The following is a 19,133-nucleotide window of genomic DNA, read 5'->3' as shown; positions in this document are numbered from 1 at the left end:
TCAGCAGCAGCATCACATGGCAACTCCTGGGCCTTCACTTCTCAGATCCAGGTCAGTCTCCACACAGCAGAAGTCATGGACCCCAGAGAAACACCCTCCTAGACAAAAGCTCCCATCTAGGAGCCATCCTATCATATCACCTTCCTGACTGACCTCATCTGAGATGTGCTTTCTACTTAGAGAGATACACCTTTTCCCTGAGTGATTGGTGCAGGAATGATCTCACCTTCTAAGTGCGAATCCTCCCCCTACTTCTTTGAATGTGACTTATCCATGTAGGACTATAATCTATCTGAACAGAAATCCCTATTGTCATTTTTATATAACATGCAACACACCTTACACTATGTTTTGATATCCAGAAACCATTCCCTCACTGTAGGATTTGTATCATTGTCTAGTGCCATAATAATACTGCCTAACAAACCACCACAAACCACACAACAATAAACATTTATTACTCATGCATTGGGTGATGTGCTCAGAAGCTCTGCTGACCTTGGCTTGGCTAAACAATTCTTCTAGTCTTGGTTGGACTTGCTTATTATGTGTGGGGATTGGCTGGTTGTTGACTGATCTAGGATGGTCTCAGTTGGGATGTCTGGGGTGAGTTAGCTCTGTTCTGTGTGTCTCTGATCCTCCAGCAGGCTAACGGAAATGTTCTCGTGGCTGTGGCAGAGTACAAGGACAGGTAGATGCTCAAGCACGTTCCAGGTCTCTGCTGGCATCACATGTGTTAATATCCCATTGGCCAAAGTGAGGTCACAAGGCTGAGCTCAGAATCGGGGTGGAATAATGCTACAAGGTGACATGGAAACCAGCCTGGGTAGTGTGCTCATTCAATGTTACTTCTGCCTTCCATTTCTTTATATCCTATCCTATCAGATCAGGAAAATTTATTGCTGATTCATATTACCAAGTCAGGGCCCTATATCAGGCCAAGATCTTATTGAACATATACTCTAGGATTTGTTTGGTTGGTTGGTTTTAATGGAATCTATAGGGTACTTTTTCTTTTCTTTCTTTTTCCCCATTAGGCAGAAAAGTAGCAAAAGAGAACAGATTCATTTTTAATAATGGATATCTGAACATTTCATGTCATAATCTCAAGGATGGCTTATAATGCCTACTGGGACTAGCCTTTATCCCGCGGAATTATGCTAGTCTCACAAGTGAATTTAACACTCAAGGAATAATATTCAAACAGCTACTTATTGGAGTTGAATGCTTTTCTCATAAAACTTGCAAAATATAAAATGAGCCTTCCTACTGGAAGCAGACTCTAGGGAGATTCCCTCTGTTAGGAATTTTATATTTTCCTCTCAAATAAAAATTAATGATACTGTATTTTTCCTTTCTGAAGATGTTTCCTAACTTAGTGGAGAATTACTACTTTCATTTCTTGAGGGACAAAATTATTTTCATTTGCATGAAACTTCCCAGGTGGCATAGTGGCCAAAGGGAAACAGGAAGTGCCCCTGTGTCAGTTAACTCTCCCGTTACAGACTTTGTGGGAGGGACCCTGGAAAGCAGCAGTGATTATAGAAAGGGCAAAACCAGAGTCCCCTCAGGGCCCTCCCAGTAAAGGGACTACTCAGGCATATGTGTGACTGTGCATGGAGGGAGGGTGGGGCAATGAGAGAGCACAGGTCCTTGCCATAGCTAGTGGCCCATTACTTGTATGTCAACCCAACAGGAGTGTGTGATGGTGGAATCATGGTGTTGCAAAGAGTCCCTCCCACTCTTCCCTATATTTATGGCGCTGACCTCACATCCTTGCATAAAACTTGGGCTCTGGGGTTAGACAGTCTTGGGTTAGTATTTTAGCTAGGCCATTTACAAGCTGTGTAACCTTGGAATTTTGAAATGATTTCTATAAACTTGAGGCTATTCATATGTAAAATGAGAAGATGTTTCTTACACCTACAATATGTGACATGCAGAAAGTCACTAAATAATCAATTTCCTTCCAACTTTCTTCTCCACCCCCTTCCTGGTCCTTTTTTCTCATTTAAGCCTCACAGACATTGAGAGAGAGAGAGAGAGAGAGAGAGAGAGAGAGAGAGAGAGAGGTTAAATCTTGAATTTGAAGCCGAATGCTTCTATAAACATTGCTGAAGAAAAGCAGCAATGTGTTTAAAGTAAAGAGAAACCAGAAGAAAGGAAGCAGGAGTGTGGGGTTTCATCCTGAGAAGATGGGAAGTGTGGAATTTTTAGTGTTGTCCTGGCACGAGACCCAGGCTTTCCCTGAGAGAGGGAGACTGAAATTACTTTGATTTTCATGGAAATTGTCATTTGACTTTGATCTTGAGGGAATGTCACTGAGCCAATTTCTGAAGTTTAGGTTGCAGGGGAGGGAGTGCAAGTTGTGGGAGAGAATAGATGAGAAAAGAAGAGTAGATTTCATTCTGGGAGGAATAAGTGTGTGTGTGTGTGTGTGTGTGTGTGTGTGTGTGTGTGCGTGTGTAATGGGGGTGGGTGTAAGAATAGGGAATTCCCTCTTCTTCCCTGCCTTAAGGAATTCAGGTTTAAAACAGAAGAAGTCTTAGAGAAGCTGAAAGAAGACTGTTCTTAGTTCCCTCAGTTCCGTGCTAGTTATAAACACTGGAAAGAAAGTTGGATTAAAGAATGTCTGGTAAAACAGGCACTAGAAACCTCTTATTGTCATATTTGTGGGTTCTGAGGTATGGCTTTAATGCCATCTTTTAAAATGTCGCTCACTAAAAGCAATTGTTTAATTTGAAATTAAATAAAAAACGTATGCCAAGTATTTCTTTTCTCCTATCAATTAATTTTCCATTTAAGTATATGATTTCCTTGCTTAAGAAACTTATGCCCTGAGAGAAATGCATAGTTAAAATATTTTCACACTTGAAAATATATCAATTATGTACAATAATATTAAGATAAAGAACAGTGCATTGTAAGGGTAGGGATGCCTGCAAATGTTCTGGTCCGGGCAGGTCACAATTGGCTGTGTGACCTTGAGTAAAGTCAATAAATTCTCTGAGCCTTCAATTCTTTATATGAGCTATATGATATGTAAAGGTCCTTTTAGCTCTAAAAACTTTTATCATAATTAGTCTTGAAGTGAATAAAACACCTAAAACAAAGTAAGGGCTCTTTCAGCTCTAAAACTGATCGAAATTAGTCCTCAGGTGAATATAATACCTAAAACAAAGTTGATATGTTAAGTCCATCCACTTCTTAGAGCCGGTTGATCTTAATTCTATAAGCAGATCACCTTCTCCAAACTCCAATTTCCTCCCCTATAAAGTAAGATGATAATAGTGTCTATCCTGTTAGGCTTGTTGTGAGGTTTCCATGAGAAAATGTTTGCAGAGAGTCTAACATAGTGACTGGCACTTAGGAAGTGCTCCAAGAATGTAAGTTAAAAAAGAAAAGGACAAAATAAGCTGCTGTGCTTTGGAGTCAAATCACTCTCTGTGATTCCATTTGGGACACCATGGGCTCCCCGTGTGTTTAGAGGAACAATATAAAACAGATTAGCAAGACAAAGAGCAGCTAACCAGGATCTGTTCAAAGTGCTCTATCTGTACTAACTCATTCAATCATATCAGCCTGTAGATAAAATGATCATCCCTGTTTTACAGGTGAGGATTCTGAGACACAGAGAGGTTAAGTGATTTGCCCAGTGCCACACAGCTAGTAAAAATCACCCTCTAGTTAGTGAAATTGGAAACTGACACTGTTCCTGCCATATCTGGGCAGGGGAGAAAAGCACAGAAAATTGGTCAGCTGGTCAGAAAGTTGACTGATTAAATGATGCATAAGCCTGAGTCATCCCAAAAAGTTTCATGCCTGTATCTAGCAGATTCTTCCCACCTGGTGCTAATGAACATGCAATAGAAGATCTCAACGTTTGTCTAAGACATTAAGTCATGCTGCCCCTGCCTGGTGATGATGAGTGGAGCTGTGCTGTGGCTTCGGTAAGCAGGTGGTGGAGATTCTTAATGAATGAAGATGCATACGGATTCTAGCATTTTGGTATGTTTTCTGATGAAATTCACCAAAGGTTGAAGACCTTTTCCAATTGGCTGACTTATCTGCAGAGCTAATAGGAGGACTTGATGGGAAGAACTGGAAGTATGGGAACAACTATATATAAACTGCATTAGAGCTACCCCCATGTTAGGGGACTGCCAGAATGCTAATGACTAAGGCTTCTGTGATGCTCTTTATGAAAGGAAATTTACAGGAGGTGAAACTGGGACTCAGAAGACCGATTCTGACTAAAGAGTATTGGCTAGATTATGAGACTTTTTTTCTATCGGGAAGTGAGAACTTTGCTAAGAATTAAAAACTATATTCACCTGAATGTATGCTAAGTGAAAAAGTGAACTTGTTGAAGAATTGGATGTGGTTAAGAAAGATAAGAAAATGGTGAATTGCTTTCTATACCAAAAGGAGAAATTTATTCATGCTAACGCATGGTAGTTGAACTATTGAAAAATAGTTTAATAACAGTGGAACAACTTATGATTTATTCCAGGGAAATAGAATGCAGATGGGAAAAATTCTTCTTACTCTGTTCTGCTTTGTATACTTCACAAGGTCATACTAAATGTATATGTTCATTTTTCTGCCCATGTTTGCAATAAGCATATTCAAGTTCAATGAAATACACATATTTGATAAATAAGCAGAAAGAATCAAAAATCCACCTCATCATTTTTTGGAAAATTTTCCAGGCTTAAGAAGGAAAATTTACCTCATAGTAATTTCAAAAGACTTAAGATTTTTATTTGTTTGTAGACATCTCTGTTCATCTTTTTCTTGGTAACTTCTTCTACTAATTCTATTGCTTGTATTCCAAATTCTAAATTCTTAGCAATCATATTCAGACTACCATTTTGTTAGTCTGCATATCCATTCTTTGTTTGGATTTAGATGTTTGTTTTAAACCATAGTCCAATATTTTCTTGTGTTTTTTTGTCCTTATACTGTTCAGCCTTCATTTCTCATTTCCCAAAAGGACAGTGAGTTCCATAGGGACATATGTATTAGTGAGAATGGCCTTCAAATGTTGGCAAATTAAACCCAACTGGCCTAACTCTCCAATAAGAAGAATATTTAGAGTACAGGGTAAGGCAAAAGTAGGTTTACAGTTATAAGTATGGAAAATAATACTATAATCCTATATAATAAAAGAGTAATATGCAAATCGACCAAACAGTGGACCAACCATCACTATGACACACACTGATTACCAGGGGGCAGATGCTCAATGCAGAAGCTGCCCCCTGGTGCTCAGTGTGCTCCCACAGGGGGAGTGCTGCTGAGCCAGAAGCCAGGCTCACTGCTGGCAAGCACAGCGGCGGCGGTGGTGGGAGCCTCTCCCATGTCCGACTACAGGGCTAAGGATGTCCGACTGCAGCACTAAGGATGTCCAACTGCTGTGGGGAGCGGGCCTAAGCCATCAGTCAGACATCGCCCAAGGGGTCCCAGACTGCAAGAAGGTGCAGGCTGGGCTGAGGGATTCCCTCTTCCCCGTCCTCCCCTCCAGTGCATGAATTTTGTGCACCGGGCCTCTAGTAATTAATAAATAATAATGCAAGAATGAATTCAGTGTTTCTTGTATTCATAACTGTAAATCTACATTTGTCCACCCAGTATATTTGACTGTATTAGTTTTTGTTTATTATTTGGATTTCTTTGTAATGACAAATACTTATTTCTGGTAGTTTGAGTCTAAGAGATATTAGTGCCTCCAAAGATGCTGAAATGCTCTTTTTAAAATATATATATATATATATATATATATATATATATATATATATATTATTGATTTCAGAGAAGAAGGGAGAGGGAGAGATAGAAATATCAATGATGAGAGAGACTCATTGATGGGCTACCTCCTGCACGCCCCCTACTGGGGATCAAGCCCACAGCCAGGGCATGTGCCCTGACCAGGAATTGAACTGTGATCTTCTGGTTCATAGGTCAATGTTCAACCACTGGTCGGGCCTGAAATGTTCTTTGTATTCATCCTTACTCATCATTGAACAAGATTGCCTTTCCATTGGAAGCAAAATGAGTAAATCTATACACCATTGTTATGTGTACACAAATACTATTATGGACATGCACTCACAGGGATCCAACTCCATATAATATTCATGCTATTGGAAGAGAGACTGAGAAAGTACAGATCTATACACTATCCAAACACCTTAAATATTTTAGTTTAGAATGTCTTGCTTGACTTACACTTGAAACTGGAAAATATATGAAAATGATATATATAAATATTTATTTATTAGGCACCTGCTGTATACAGAGTTCTAAGTACCATGGGATATTACAGAATATAAAAGAAATACCCAATAAATCATTTGCTAAGAGATCAAGGAAATCAAAAGGAGGGATAAGCTTCACATTTGTGATGCTATCTAGAGAGAGTAGGGCAATGGTATGTCAACTGAGATCAAGTAATTACCAGACTAAATTTTTGGTAAGGAACAAGCATCATAGGTAAGATGCATCTTAACCCCAGAGCTGAAGGAGTAATCAGTGTGATTTTAAGGAATGGAAAAGCTTTCCGGACCTCCAGAAAATTACGGACTGGAAAGCCCAGGTAAAGTCACTGCTTTCCAGCTCCAGGACAGGTCATGGTATGTGACTCGCTCAGGTCACAGTGCATCAAAAGCAGAACAGAGGCTAGAAATCCTGTTTTCTGATCTCTCATCAGTGAAGGTATAATTGGATTAAATTGCATTTCTCTATAGAACAGCTTTAATAGCTATTTTGACTATAGCTACATAAGATACAACAGGTTAAATCCGTTTCATCAATTTTATTGACTTAAGTAACTAAGGTTTAAAACTACAGCCAAACACCAAGCCAGCCAATGTCCCAGTCACATTAACAACTTGCTCATCACACACTCCCCACATATTTTTTCTCAGACCTGGCATTTAGTTGGAATGCATCAGTATGATAGTACAAGTTGTTAAAATATTAAAACATTTCTTTTCTAGTTGATAAATAGTCACATCTCTGATGCCCCCCCCCAAAATGTCCTTAACCACTAGAGCCACCCAGACTTCTCCTCAGGAAGTCTCCAGAGTCCAATAATTAAAGAGGACAAGCCACCATCCTACTTCAGCACTATGGCCAGCATTCATTCTGATTGGTCATCATTGTTACCACCATTCATTCTGGTTGGTCAATGCTGGGGCCAGCTTTATTCTGAATAGTTGGTGCCAATGGTATGCCAGTGGTTAAGTATTTTATTACTGCTGCCTTTTCCCTTCTATGTTCTTGTTCACGCTATTCCCTCTGCCTGAGTGCTCTTTTTCACCTCACCTGTCACCTTTATCTCATGTCTGTCACAGGACACTGGCTTACAGAATTGTGGGATTGCCGAAGCAGTCTCTGTAAGGCTGTTGTCTCTACAACTGAGGCAGGAGCTTGAGGCCCATGGGGCAGGCAGTTAGGAAGGCCAGCACCCCAAGCACAAGAACAGACTTAACCCTTGTTTCTCTTGCCTCCCACCTTACTGATGAGTGTATCCTTCAGAAGACAAAGTCCTTTATCACAGAGCGAAACAGGCACACCTGGCCCAGAAGTCAGACAAGCGAAAGGGGGTTCATGGGAAGGTAGAACAATCACAGGCCCAGGTGCTGCTGCACGCCAACAAGGTGATTTAGCAATACGTGTGCAAAGAAGCTGCTACTCCCCTCTGCCCTCAGCAAGAATGTCCCTTGTGGCCCACCATAAACAGAAACAAGGGAGAACGGGCATTCTGGGGGATGCAGTTCAGCCTAGCCAAGTTGACATATTACTAAGTCATCACACTTTGGTATTAAGTTCCATCTCCTCCCTGTATTCTTCTTTCATGTAGCCAGGCTGGAATTTCTCATTCCCTCCTCCAAATCCCCAAAGCCCTCTATTAAAACCACATGGTGGCATTTAGTACACGCCTAGCATTTTAATTGTAAGTCTACGTATTGAATTTCCACCACTAGACTGTAAGCTTCCTAAAGTTGGGCTCTGAAGGTAGTTCACTAACTATCTGACACATAGGAAGTAGTTTATAAAAGTTTATGGAACGAATGAGGCAATTAATGAATGAACCGACTTGTGGGACGCAAGAGTCAAGGGTGGTGTATTCACTCTATGGTGCTATGTAACAAATCTTCCTCAAAGCTTAGCCACTTGAAGCAACAGAAATCTCACAGTTTCTGAGGGCAGATTAGCTGGGTAGTTCAGGCTCAGGGTCTCTGTTTACAGCCCCAGCCAAGTACGGCTGTGGAGGAACTATAAGTGTAACAACCTTTACAGAGGCTGCTTGGGGTGCACTGGGCCAATGCTTCTCTCTCAGTCATGTGATCTCTCAAAGCTTCAGTTTCCTCATCTCCAAAAAACGGGAGAAATAGTAATACCTACCTCATAGTGTCATTTGGTGTGATAATCATGGGGCTGTAGTCATTTGAAGAGGCTACAGGCTCAGTTTTCAATCTCACTTACGTGGCTGTTGGTAGGGCTTCACCTTCTCGTCACTCGGGCTTCTCCTTGGGGCTGCTCACAATGTGGCAGCTGGCTTCTCCCAGAGCAAGGGATCCAGATGAGAGAGAGGCGGGCCCACACTGCTTTTACGACCTACTCTCTGAGTCCTACACTGTGATTTCCACCTTATTCTGTTGTTCGAAGTGTCATCGCCTGGCCGGTATGGCTCAGTTGGTTGAGCGTTGTTCCAGGAACCAGAAGTGGCGGGTTCAATTCCTGGTCAGGGCACATATCCTGGTTTTGGGTCCAATCCCCAGTCAGGGTGCATACGGAAGGCAGCTGATTGATGTTTCTCTCTCACATCGATGTTTCTCTCTCTCTTTCTCTGTCTGACTCTCTCTCCCTTTCTCCCTCTACCTTCCTCTCTTTGAAAAATCAATTAAAAACATAGTTTTAAAAACAAGAAGTGAGTCATTAAGTCCAGCCCACACTCAACAGGAGGAGGGGATTCACAGAGCATGGATGCCATGAGGCTTTGATCATTAGGGGCCATCTTAGAGGCTGCCTCACATGGTGGGAAGGAATAAGGCTTTAGGCAGAAGGCCCTCCCATAGAGGTCTTTAGCTGAGCTCAAAAGGATTAAACTCACTTCCCACTACTTAGTGTATAGAGTCATGTTCTTTCTTTTTCTGTAATTTCTTCTCACTGAAAATAGGCCTCTACTGTCAAGTAAAGATTGTACTATTGTGGAAATACTTTCCAAGAGGAATGGAGAGAGGGATCCAATTTGGATCTCACCTTTCTTTCCTAAAATAATTTCCTTCACTGCGGCCAAGTCTGATTTGGCCTCTAGAAAATACTTATGAGCAAAGTAAACAACTTTGATTTCATACATGCATACACACACACTGAGTTTGTCTCATCAAAGAGGTATTGTCACCTCATCTAGGGAGTTCTAAACCAGCCCTTAGTGCTTGGATAATAACAATAAATATATTTTTTGGAACAACCAATGTAGCCAATAATTTATTGAGCACTTACTAAGCACCAAGCACCATGCTAATGGCTTTACATGCATTATCACACCAATTCTCAAATGACACTATGACAGGGGTGGGCAAACTTTTTGACTCGAGGGCCACAACGGGTTCTTAAACTGGACCGGAGGGCCGGAACAAAAGCATGGATGGAGTGTTTGTGTGAACTAATATAAATTCAAAGTAAACATCATTACATAAAAGGGTACGGTTTTTTTTTTTTAGTTTTATTCATTTCAAACGGGCCGGATCCGGCCCGCGGGCCGTAGTTTGCCCACGGCTGCACTATGAGGTAGGTATTACTATTTCTCCCATTTTTTGGAGATGAGGAAACTGAAGCTTTGAGAGATCACATGACTGAGAGAGAAGCATTGGCCCAGTGCACCCCAAGCAGCCTCTGTAAAGGTTGTTACACTTACAGTTCTTCCACAGCCGTACTTGGCCCAATCCCAGTACCATGAATTCTAAGAGTGGGTATAAGGACCCCAACTCATCAGATAAATGGAGCTGTTTGAACCAGGACCCCTCCAGAAGTCTGATTCAAGTTTTTCTACCCAGGCCTACAAGGGGGCCCAGAAGACCCCACCCCCACCCCCGTTTAGGATGGTTAACGGAACTGCAAGAAGAGATGGCAGCATCTCTTCCTTTTCCTGGAAAGGTGAAGACTGCTGGGCCTCAGAAGGCACAGCTGCAAGATGAAGGCGGGAGGTGGGGACTAGTGACTTCTCTTTCAATCTTTGAAGTAACAGCCCATGTAAAAACAATGGCACTTGTTATGTGTAATTCATGGGCTCAACAGGGACCAATCATTTATTCATCCATTCAACAAAGATGTACCCATTCTGTGCTGGCACCTGGGGATGGTACACTGAGTAAACAGGTATAGTCCCTGCCCTTCTGGGGCCTTCAGTCCAAGGGGACCAACCCCAAAGGTACCATCCAGGGGCATGATTTGTGTAAGCTAGCTATGCTCCAATTTGCTGATTTAACAAAATGTAATAGTTAAGGTATGGGGCCGTTGAATGTTACTCTTTCTAGATTTTACTTCACACAGATGTTGGCTAAAAGAAGAGAACTTCCCCCAACAAAGAGGCAACAACTCTGCATTTCACAGAAGGAAGTAAGGGAGGTTTCCTGACAGAATGGACATTCCTTGCAATATAAGACCTGGTTGCATTGCTTCCTCCAGAGAAAAGGTTGGAAAGTCCAGAAAAACATTCCAATGTTCTTAAAACCAGAGGTAACCATCATATGGACTTTCTAGAATCCCAAAGTAAGAGTGAGGAAGTCTGGTGGAAAATGCCATTTTATTGGCTAACCCATGTGCAGTCCTATTGAAATTGCAAACTCAATGATTTCCAGTCCTTCTTGGGGGAACATACATGGCTGTTTGCCTGGGACTGCCCATGTGTACACCTGTCTTACTAATGTTTATATCAAATGGAAAAAGACTTCGAATAGTCAGGACAATTTTGTAAAAGAACAAGTTTGGAGGACTTACAAAGAAGAATTAATAAATGTCCAGATTTGTTATAAAGCTACAGTAATCAAGATGATGTGATATTGGTATAAGGATAAATATATAAATCAATAATCTGGAAATAAACCCTTCATTAATAGTCAATTGAAAAGGAGAAGCCATTTTACAAATTGTGTTGACATTGAATATCTGTATGGAGGAAAAATTAGCCTTACCTCACACATTACACAAATCAATTCATTCAAACTAAGTCATAGACCTAATATAAAAATTCTAGGGGAAAAGCCCTTAATGACATTGGGTTAAGCTTTATTAGAAAGAACACAAAATGACCAAGCCACAACAGTAAAAAGTGGTAAGTTGGACTTAATAAACATAAAAAAACATTTCCCTGTCAAAAGACACTGTTAAGAAAATGAAAAATTTTAAGTCACAAATTTGAAAAAAAAAGTCAGGGTATATAATAAACACTGACAGCTTAAAAGAAAAACAACATAATTTTAAAGGAAGGAGCAGATTTGGACACTTCCCAAAAGATTATATAAGTGAGAGCTCATTGTGGCAAGCTTCTCCACGAGGAAGTGATACTTCCCGGTGATCCTCACCAAAGGCCTCATACAGAAGCCTTTTGCCTGCTCTTCAGCAAAGGGTGAGCCTGATCAGGGACATTAACTGGAGACCGACCATCTCAGCTCAACACGTAGTAGTCTTCTGACTTTGCTTCAGAATATAGAGTTCCTGTGGTCCATTATGCAAAAATCCTTGCTGGCCATGGACAGATTTTATAATAGCCACAACCTCATAGGTCCCAGGAGGTTTCAATCTCTTTCTCACTTCCTCTTTTTATGCCATTGGAATTTTCCAAACTGGTAATCAGAAAACATATTCTGAACCACAACCTGCTAATGAGATTCAATGTTGTTAGATAATCCCCATCTCTATGCAGTAGCAACCAGAATATAGGCATTAGGAGGGAAAAAATTTTGTCAGGTCTCTTCACTGATACATACCCGGCACCTAGAAAAATGCCTGACACATAGTAGATGCTTAATAAATATTTATGAATATAAATAAACTTTATTGTAAGATCACCTTGAAAGAGCCAAATTTAACAGTGGGTAAAGTAGTTAAGATATTATTTTAACAGCATTATCAGGGACAAACAGCTTAAACAAGATAGAAGTTAACTTTTTGTAATAATAATAATAGCAAGTCTTTATATAGCTCTATGCCAGTGGTTCTCAACCTTCCTAATGCCGCAACCCTTTAATACAGTTCCTCATGTTGTGGTGACCCCCAACCATAAAATTATTTTTGTTGCTACTTCATAACTGTAATTTTGCTACTGTTATGAATCGTCATGTAAATATCTGATATGCAGGATGTATTTAGGTGACCCCTGTGAAAGGGTCGTTCGACCCCCAAAGGGGTCGCGACCCATAGGTTGAGAACCGCTGCTCTATGCCAACCTGTTTACCTGTATTAACTGATATTATCCTTACAATAACCCTATGAGGGAGGCACTATTAATATTCCCATGTTACAGATGAGAACATTGAATCACAGAGAGTTTTAATAATTTGCCCAAAGTGACACAACTAATTAGATTTGGATTTGAACTCATGATCAGGCTTCAGAATCTATGCTTTTAACCACTAGACCCATGCTTCTCAACTTCTAATGTGTATACAAATTTGTTGAGAAATGTTTTTTAAATGTGATTATAATTCAGCAGGCCTGAGGTGGAGCCTGAGATTCTGCATTTGAATTAAGTCCCCAGGTGCTGCTTCTGCTAGTCTGAGGGCCACAGGTTGATTAGCAAGGCACTACACTAAACCACCTCTCTTGTAAACACCCCAGCTAGTAGGCAGTCCAGAGGTGTAAGGTAGTTCCATTCCATGAGATGGTCTTAAGATCCATGGTCAAACATGAGCCACTATATCACATCCACCTTCCAGCCTTTGGGAAAAGGGAAAGAGAAAGCAGAGAGCAAGCAGCTTTGTGTTAAGGGCATGGCCAGAAGTTACTCATCACTCTGCACACTGCTCATTAGCCAGACCTAGTCACTGGGTCATGCCTACGCTGCAAGGGAGGCGGGAAAGTCATTTCCAACGGTACAGACCCTCGGCTAAAACTCAGGGTAAAATTCTATTCAATCACTAAAATAAAAATTTAAAAATAAATTTAAATATATTTGATGAGACAACCAACAGTTTCCACCACAGTAGATTGAAAAACCTTTGTTTATTTCATTACACTTGTTATCTCTTTCTTTTCAGTGTGATCCAATACAGGATCTTCCATTTCCCTCCATCTTCTGCTGACTTGCACACTGATTCCTTTTTGTCTAGAAAAACCCATTTTACCTCTAAGTCATCTCCGTTAATTTGAGTCCTCCAAAGCTCTGGTTTAATAAAAAGGCAGAGTCCATTCTTGCATACTCTAAAGATAGTAGCTTAGGATGCGTAAGTAACAAACATCCAAGTTTCCCCATCTTTCTTTAGGCTTATTTCTTTAGTGTCCCATCTACTTTCCTTAAGGAAACGCAATTAAATTGGAAATAGTGTCCTTGAATTGATTTATTTTGAATCATTTTTCTTCTTTTCCTCTAACTGGAAATGTTGATAAGCAGCTTCTTGGTTTCTTATCACTATTATAACCAGAGAAGGCCCTGAAGAAAATACTGTGAAGGCAAAATTCATTCTAAGTAGATGTGATTTGAATCAAGTTTAGGCAAAGACTGGGAGGCTGCCTCCTTTTTTATTGGAACGTCTTAGCCTAAACCTAGCAACTCAGAGACGTTGGATTAGGCAACTCACACAATGTGCCAGCAGTCACGGGTGAGTTGGCTGGAAGTAAAGAAAGCAGTGAGGATCTGTGGTAGCTTAATACAGCCAGTCACTTGTGCAGATTATAAGAAAGGGCTTAGGAGTCATGCATATCGCTCTGGAACCTGGGTCTTTTTAAAAGGATTGTTATCTTTGCAGTTAGGAAATATATTTGGGACTGTTACTCTGCTTACAGCTCTTGAATTAAGCACAAAAGTAAAAGATACCCAAGTAAGAAAAGGAGAAACCAGTTGGGGTGAGGCAGAAATCATTATTGTTGTGGCCTGGCACCAAAATCTATAAACTTTGAGTTTCTGAAACAAGTCTGCAAAATCTACTCCACAAAAGTATATTCAAATAAATTGAACTAATCCTTTTATTGAATTTATTGGGGTGACATTGGTTAATAAAATTATATAGGTTTCAGGTATACGATTCTACAATACGTCGTCTGTATTGTATTGTGTGTTTACCACCCCAAGTCAAGTCTCCTTCCATCCGAACTAACCCCCTGTTTTAGAAGCCTAAATGTAGCATCATTTGTACATGGACCTGGGAATTATTTCTAATAACTGGTTTCCAAAAGATGACACCTGTCTGTATATTGACAGAGGTTGTAGCTATTGAATTGGGCCTTGGCAGACAGCATGGCCAATCCATTTGTTTCAGCTTTCTCCATAATCGGTGGGTATCATTGCAGGCTCCGTTGGCCTGGCAGATTGATTATAAAGACAGCCAAATGAACGGCTCGGCCATCTCACAATCTGATTTCCCTGCATGTATTGACCCAGTCCAAGTTACATATGTACAGTATTTGCAAAGCTGTCACTGTTCTAAAACACTTATTGGGCCCTTACTATCCGCAGGGCCTTTATGAGAACCCATTAAAATTGGAAACCAACTCTCCCTGGCCTGTTTGAGCTTTGACAATTCTTTTAAATGGGGAGAGGGAAGTGGTTTATTAGATACCTACACATTCACACAAACACAGCAGTAACAATAATGACAAAATTCCCTTAGATGTGATTAACTGGGGATGAAAGCAGATAGAGAACAACTTTTGAGAGAGAGAGAGAGAGAGAGAGAGAGAGAGATTTGCTTTTAATCTGTCTTTCTTTTTAAAATCTCAGAATGTGTGGAGACCAAACCCTGGGGGCCCTTTCTCATCCAAGGAGAGGAAGTACTGGCACCTGCTGGTAGAGATGGGGACTGTTCCTTAGCACCAGTTGTCTCATTAACTCAGGAGATGACCTGATCCGTCTGCAAACTGTCTGCATCTCAGACCTCTCAACTGATTTACTGCTAAAGCAGGATGAGTTGTTTGAAATTGTGGAGCCAGCGGTTCACTTTCATTTGTCTTTAAAGCCTTCCGTTGCATTGAGGATAAATCAGAGAGGTCTCTCATTGCACTAAATAAACTTCTAACGATACTGATTGAGCTCCTTGGATGGGACACTGTGGGAATGCAGAAAACTCAAGGCCCATTAAATCACTGAGCACACTTAATTGAAATTATGATACTCTGGTCACCCATGGCTAAATGAAGCGCAGACCTTTAATGAGTTTACCAGGTTAAAAATGAGCCTGTGTCAGGCAGGAATCAGACTCATTAATTAGGACTCCACTTAAACTATTGAGTAGTTTTACTTACCAGCAATACCCACGTGGGGGGAGGAGGGAGGGACTCGGGGTGGGGATGGCCACCTTTGCTCATGGCCAATTATGAACCACGCAGTGAGGGCTAAGGGGGACGGCGGTTAGCTAGCAGACCGTTCTAACCAATGTTTGCCACTAACCACAATAAGCCTGAACACCCAAAGTCCTTACAGTTTTACTTTAGAAACTGATTGAGACCTCAGAGTGACAATCGTCTCCACTCTGTTTGGAGGCCATTCACAGAGTATGGACAATCCCTAACATGCCCGGCTCCTTTCAAAGCCACAGCCGGTGTAGAACGGGAACTTGGCGGTCTCCTCTGGAAAAGGATGGGCTTTCCTCGGTGCTCAAGTCCCTGAGGGACACGTGGAGAGAACCGCTCTGCTCATACAGTAATGGAAAGGCACTTCCATTTCAATTATCTGCAATTAGTTAAGCGCTAGGAACGCAGGGTGTGGGCTTTGGGGAAGTGTTGGCCCTGCCTCCCTGTGAGACAGTTGAGGCTGCATCATAACCTCTTTGGGCCTCCATTTCTTCATCTGCAAAATAAGAGGAATAACAACCTGACTCAAAGAGGTGGTGTGGGGATTGCATGCAGAGGTCCGGGTAAGGTGCTTAGTTAGTGCCTGCCATTTACTAAGCATTCCTTAAACAAAGGTGATTGCTGTGGTCCGCCCTCTGCAACAAGGCGAGATTGCTCCTTCTCACTTCTTGTTGCAACTGTATAAAGCAATGAACCTGGAAAACAAAAAAGAAGAGATGTAAAATGTTTGGGGAATTTAGTCTGATGAGCTGTAGGGACTGAGGAACCGTTCTTACATGAAGGAGGTCCAATCTCACAATCTTGCTTTGCTTTCTCTCCTTATCTCTTTCCTTCCTTCCTCCTCCTCCTCCTCCTCCTCCTCCTCCTCCTCCTCCTCCTCTCCTCCTCCTCCTGCTCTCTTCCCTCCTCTCTTTCTCCCCTCCATTCCCCTCTGCCCCCATATCCCTCCCCCTACTTCAGTACTAGAAGAACTTAGCCCTGTTAGCATTTTCTTATAAAGCCAAGGCATCTTGTCCCTGATTAAGAGAAATTGCAAATAAAATTATCATAACCGAGCCTGCAATTTAATGTCTTTATGCTTGTTTGTGACAACCCAGTGCTGTGTCAAGCATGCTAGGCTTCTGATTTGAGTGTCCTGATTCTTGAATTCAAAGAAAAGCAGCTGAGTTAAATGTGTGTGGCTTAACTGGTCAGGGCCCGTCCGGATGCACAAAGGGGATATGTGTGGAGAAAGACCAGTGCATCCATGGAGAGATTACTGAGGGAATAGGTTGGGGTGGATCACACAGAAGTTGGACAACCTTTTTCTCCAAATGGAAATCTGACTCTTTAAGTCCAGCAATGAGGAATGGTCTTCCTCCTTCCCCGCAGTCCCAACTCCCTGTAACTATCACACACACACACACACACACACACACACACACACACACACCCTTTGAGCAAATTAATGAGGACAGACAGAAATGAAAAAAGGCTTCTGGCTTCCAGCTCCTCTTCAGCCCTTGGACAACTACATGTGTATTATACTGGAATGAACACGATGCTTCCTGGGCCAATAAAAGCAAAGGGACATGGAAATGTCAAAAGGCACTATCCCATATGGGATGTTGCAAAGGAATAAGACTGATGGAAAATTGCATTTTTATCTTGAAATACATTCTGTTACGGAGAGGAGCCATATTACAAACTAACCGTTCTTTCAGATGGAAATTAAGCTTTGTGTCTAAGTTGTACTTGTTCTGATAGCTCAAATTCATTCCTTCTCTTCAATTTCTTCACCCTACTTTAAATAATCTATCGTTTAAATTCATAGGAAAATGTGGTGTTAGAATTCAGCTCCTTAAGCAGGGATTTTTAAAACCATTTTTGTGTTCTCAACTTCTAGCTCAGTGTCTCACACCAAGTAGCACCTCAACATAATTATAAATAAGTGCAGGGCTAAGTTGGGTTACCTTTCAAATATCAGTGAATAAAATAGTTTAAATAACTTTTTAAATGTTTTAAGTATAAGGGAGCCATGTCTTTCTTACTTGAGCTACTGATAAAACTGTGAAGTGTTGGTAATATCATTGTGTGTCTTGGGTTAGCCAAAAAAAATTTATATATATATCAGCAGAGAATTATCCGCAAAATGTTTGACCTAGTTTCAGGGAAGACCCACAAGTGCACTCTGGAGGTTTCCTTCAGTAAGATTCTTGCTGGCAACTAACAGTGTGCGGGCAGATGCAGAGCTCAGAAGCCCTGGCTATATTCTTAAACAATAAAGAAATGGCTCGGATTGTAGTAAGAAAGAGAACTAATGAAAAGGGACATCAGAGATATAATGAAAATAAATAGTTCCTCTTCCAAGTTCCCTCCAGGGAGCAGGTTATAAAAACTAGCAGGAGTAGACGACTCTGGAATAAAATTCTTCCAGGGTAGAAAGTAATTAGGGGTGAGTATAGGAAAGCCCGGGTTTAATTGTTCTTTTTAATACAGTGAAAGAAGGCATTCATCATGCAACTTCAAATGAGCGTCCCATTAATGGAGCCTTCCCCCAACAGAATACTATGAATTAATATTTTTACATATCCTGTAATTATTTTGTGAGTAGCGCATTTGTTGCGTATTGTACTTAGGGGTATGTGTTAAAAGCATTAATCAAGCAAATGTCATCACTTAAAATACGCCACAATTGTTGATACCCCACTTAAGCATTCTTTTATGTTTTAGTATTCCAAGACCCTCATGAAAATGACCAGTATTTTCTTAAGTTTCTGAAAAGACCAATTTCTAGTTCTAATTCACTCTCAGATGTTGATTTCTAGATGTCTCTAGAAAGCACATTTTGGACCATTCTCTGGATCCGACCAGTGGACGAGATGGTGAATTTTATTTACAACTTCGCATTTTGGTTGCTTCCTCCGTGCTGGAGGCTGCGCCATAAACCCCCAGGACATAGGGCCCCCGTTACGGGGACACAATAGGCTTCACCATCCCTTATGTCTAAATTCTTCTCTGGAGTAAATAGGGATTTTGTGACACAGATGACATCTCCCTGGGCCCGGTGCCATATGGACATAAAGGGTGGCTTTAGGACACGCTGGGCAATCTGGCTATAAATATCCTCGTACCCCTAAACACTCCGCTGACAAGGCGATGGTGTTTGCTAGGTTAAATTAAACACGCAATATGCTGTTCAACCACGTTAAGCTGTCCTTTTCTTTTCCCTAAGAAATCCTCATAGTCTTTTGCAGTTGGTATCAATGTGCCTACAGCCTGGATTGTGGCTTGAGATGCAGTTTTCTCTCAAATTCATTCTAGAGCAGTGGTTCTTAACCTTCCTAATGCCGCGACCCTTTAATACAGTTCCTCATGTTGTGGTGAACCCCAACCATAAAGTTATTTTCGTTGCTACTTCATAACTGTAATTTTGCTACTGTTATGAATCGTCATGTACATATCTGATATGCAGGATGTATTTTCATTGATACAAATTGAACATAATTAAAGCATAGTGATTAATCACAAAAACAATATGTAATTATATATGTGTTTTCCGATGGTCTTAGGCGACCCTGTGAAAGGGTCGTTGACCCAAAGGGGTCAGAGACCACAGGTGAGAACCGCCGTCTAGA

The sequence above is a fragment of the Myotis lucifugus genome, unplaced genomic scaffold (genome assembly GCF_000147115.1).
Source record: "Myotis lucifugus unplaced genomic scaffold, Myoluc2.0 scaffold_221, whole genome shotgun sequence".
NCBI classification, from domain to species: domain Eukaryota; kingdom Metazoa; phylum Chordata; class Mammalia; order Chiroptera; family Vespertilionidae; genus Myotis; species Myotis lucifugus.
The sequence above is the reverse complement of the archived record's forward strand: the minus strand, read 5'-3'. Positions refer to the sequence as shown.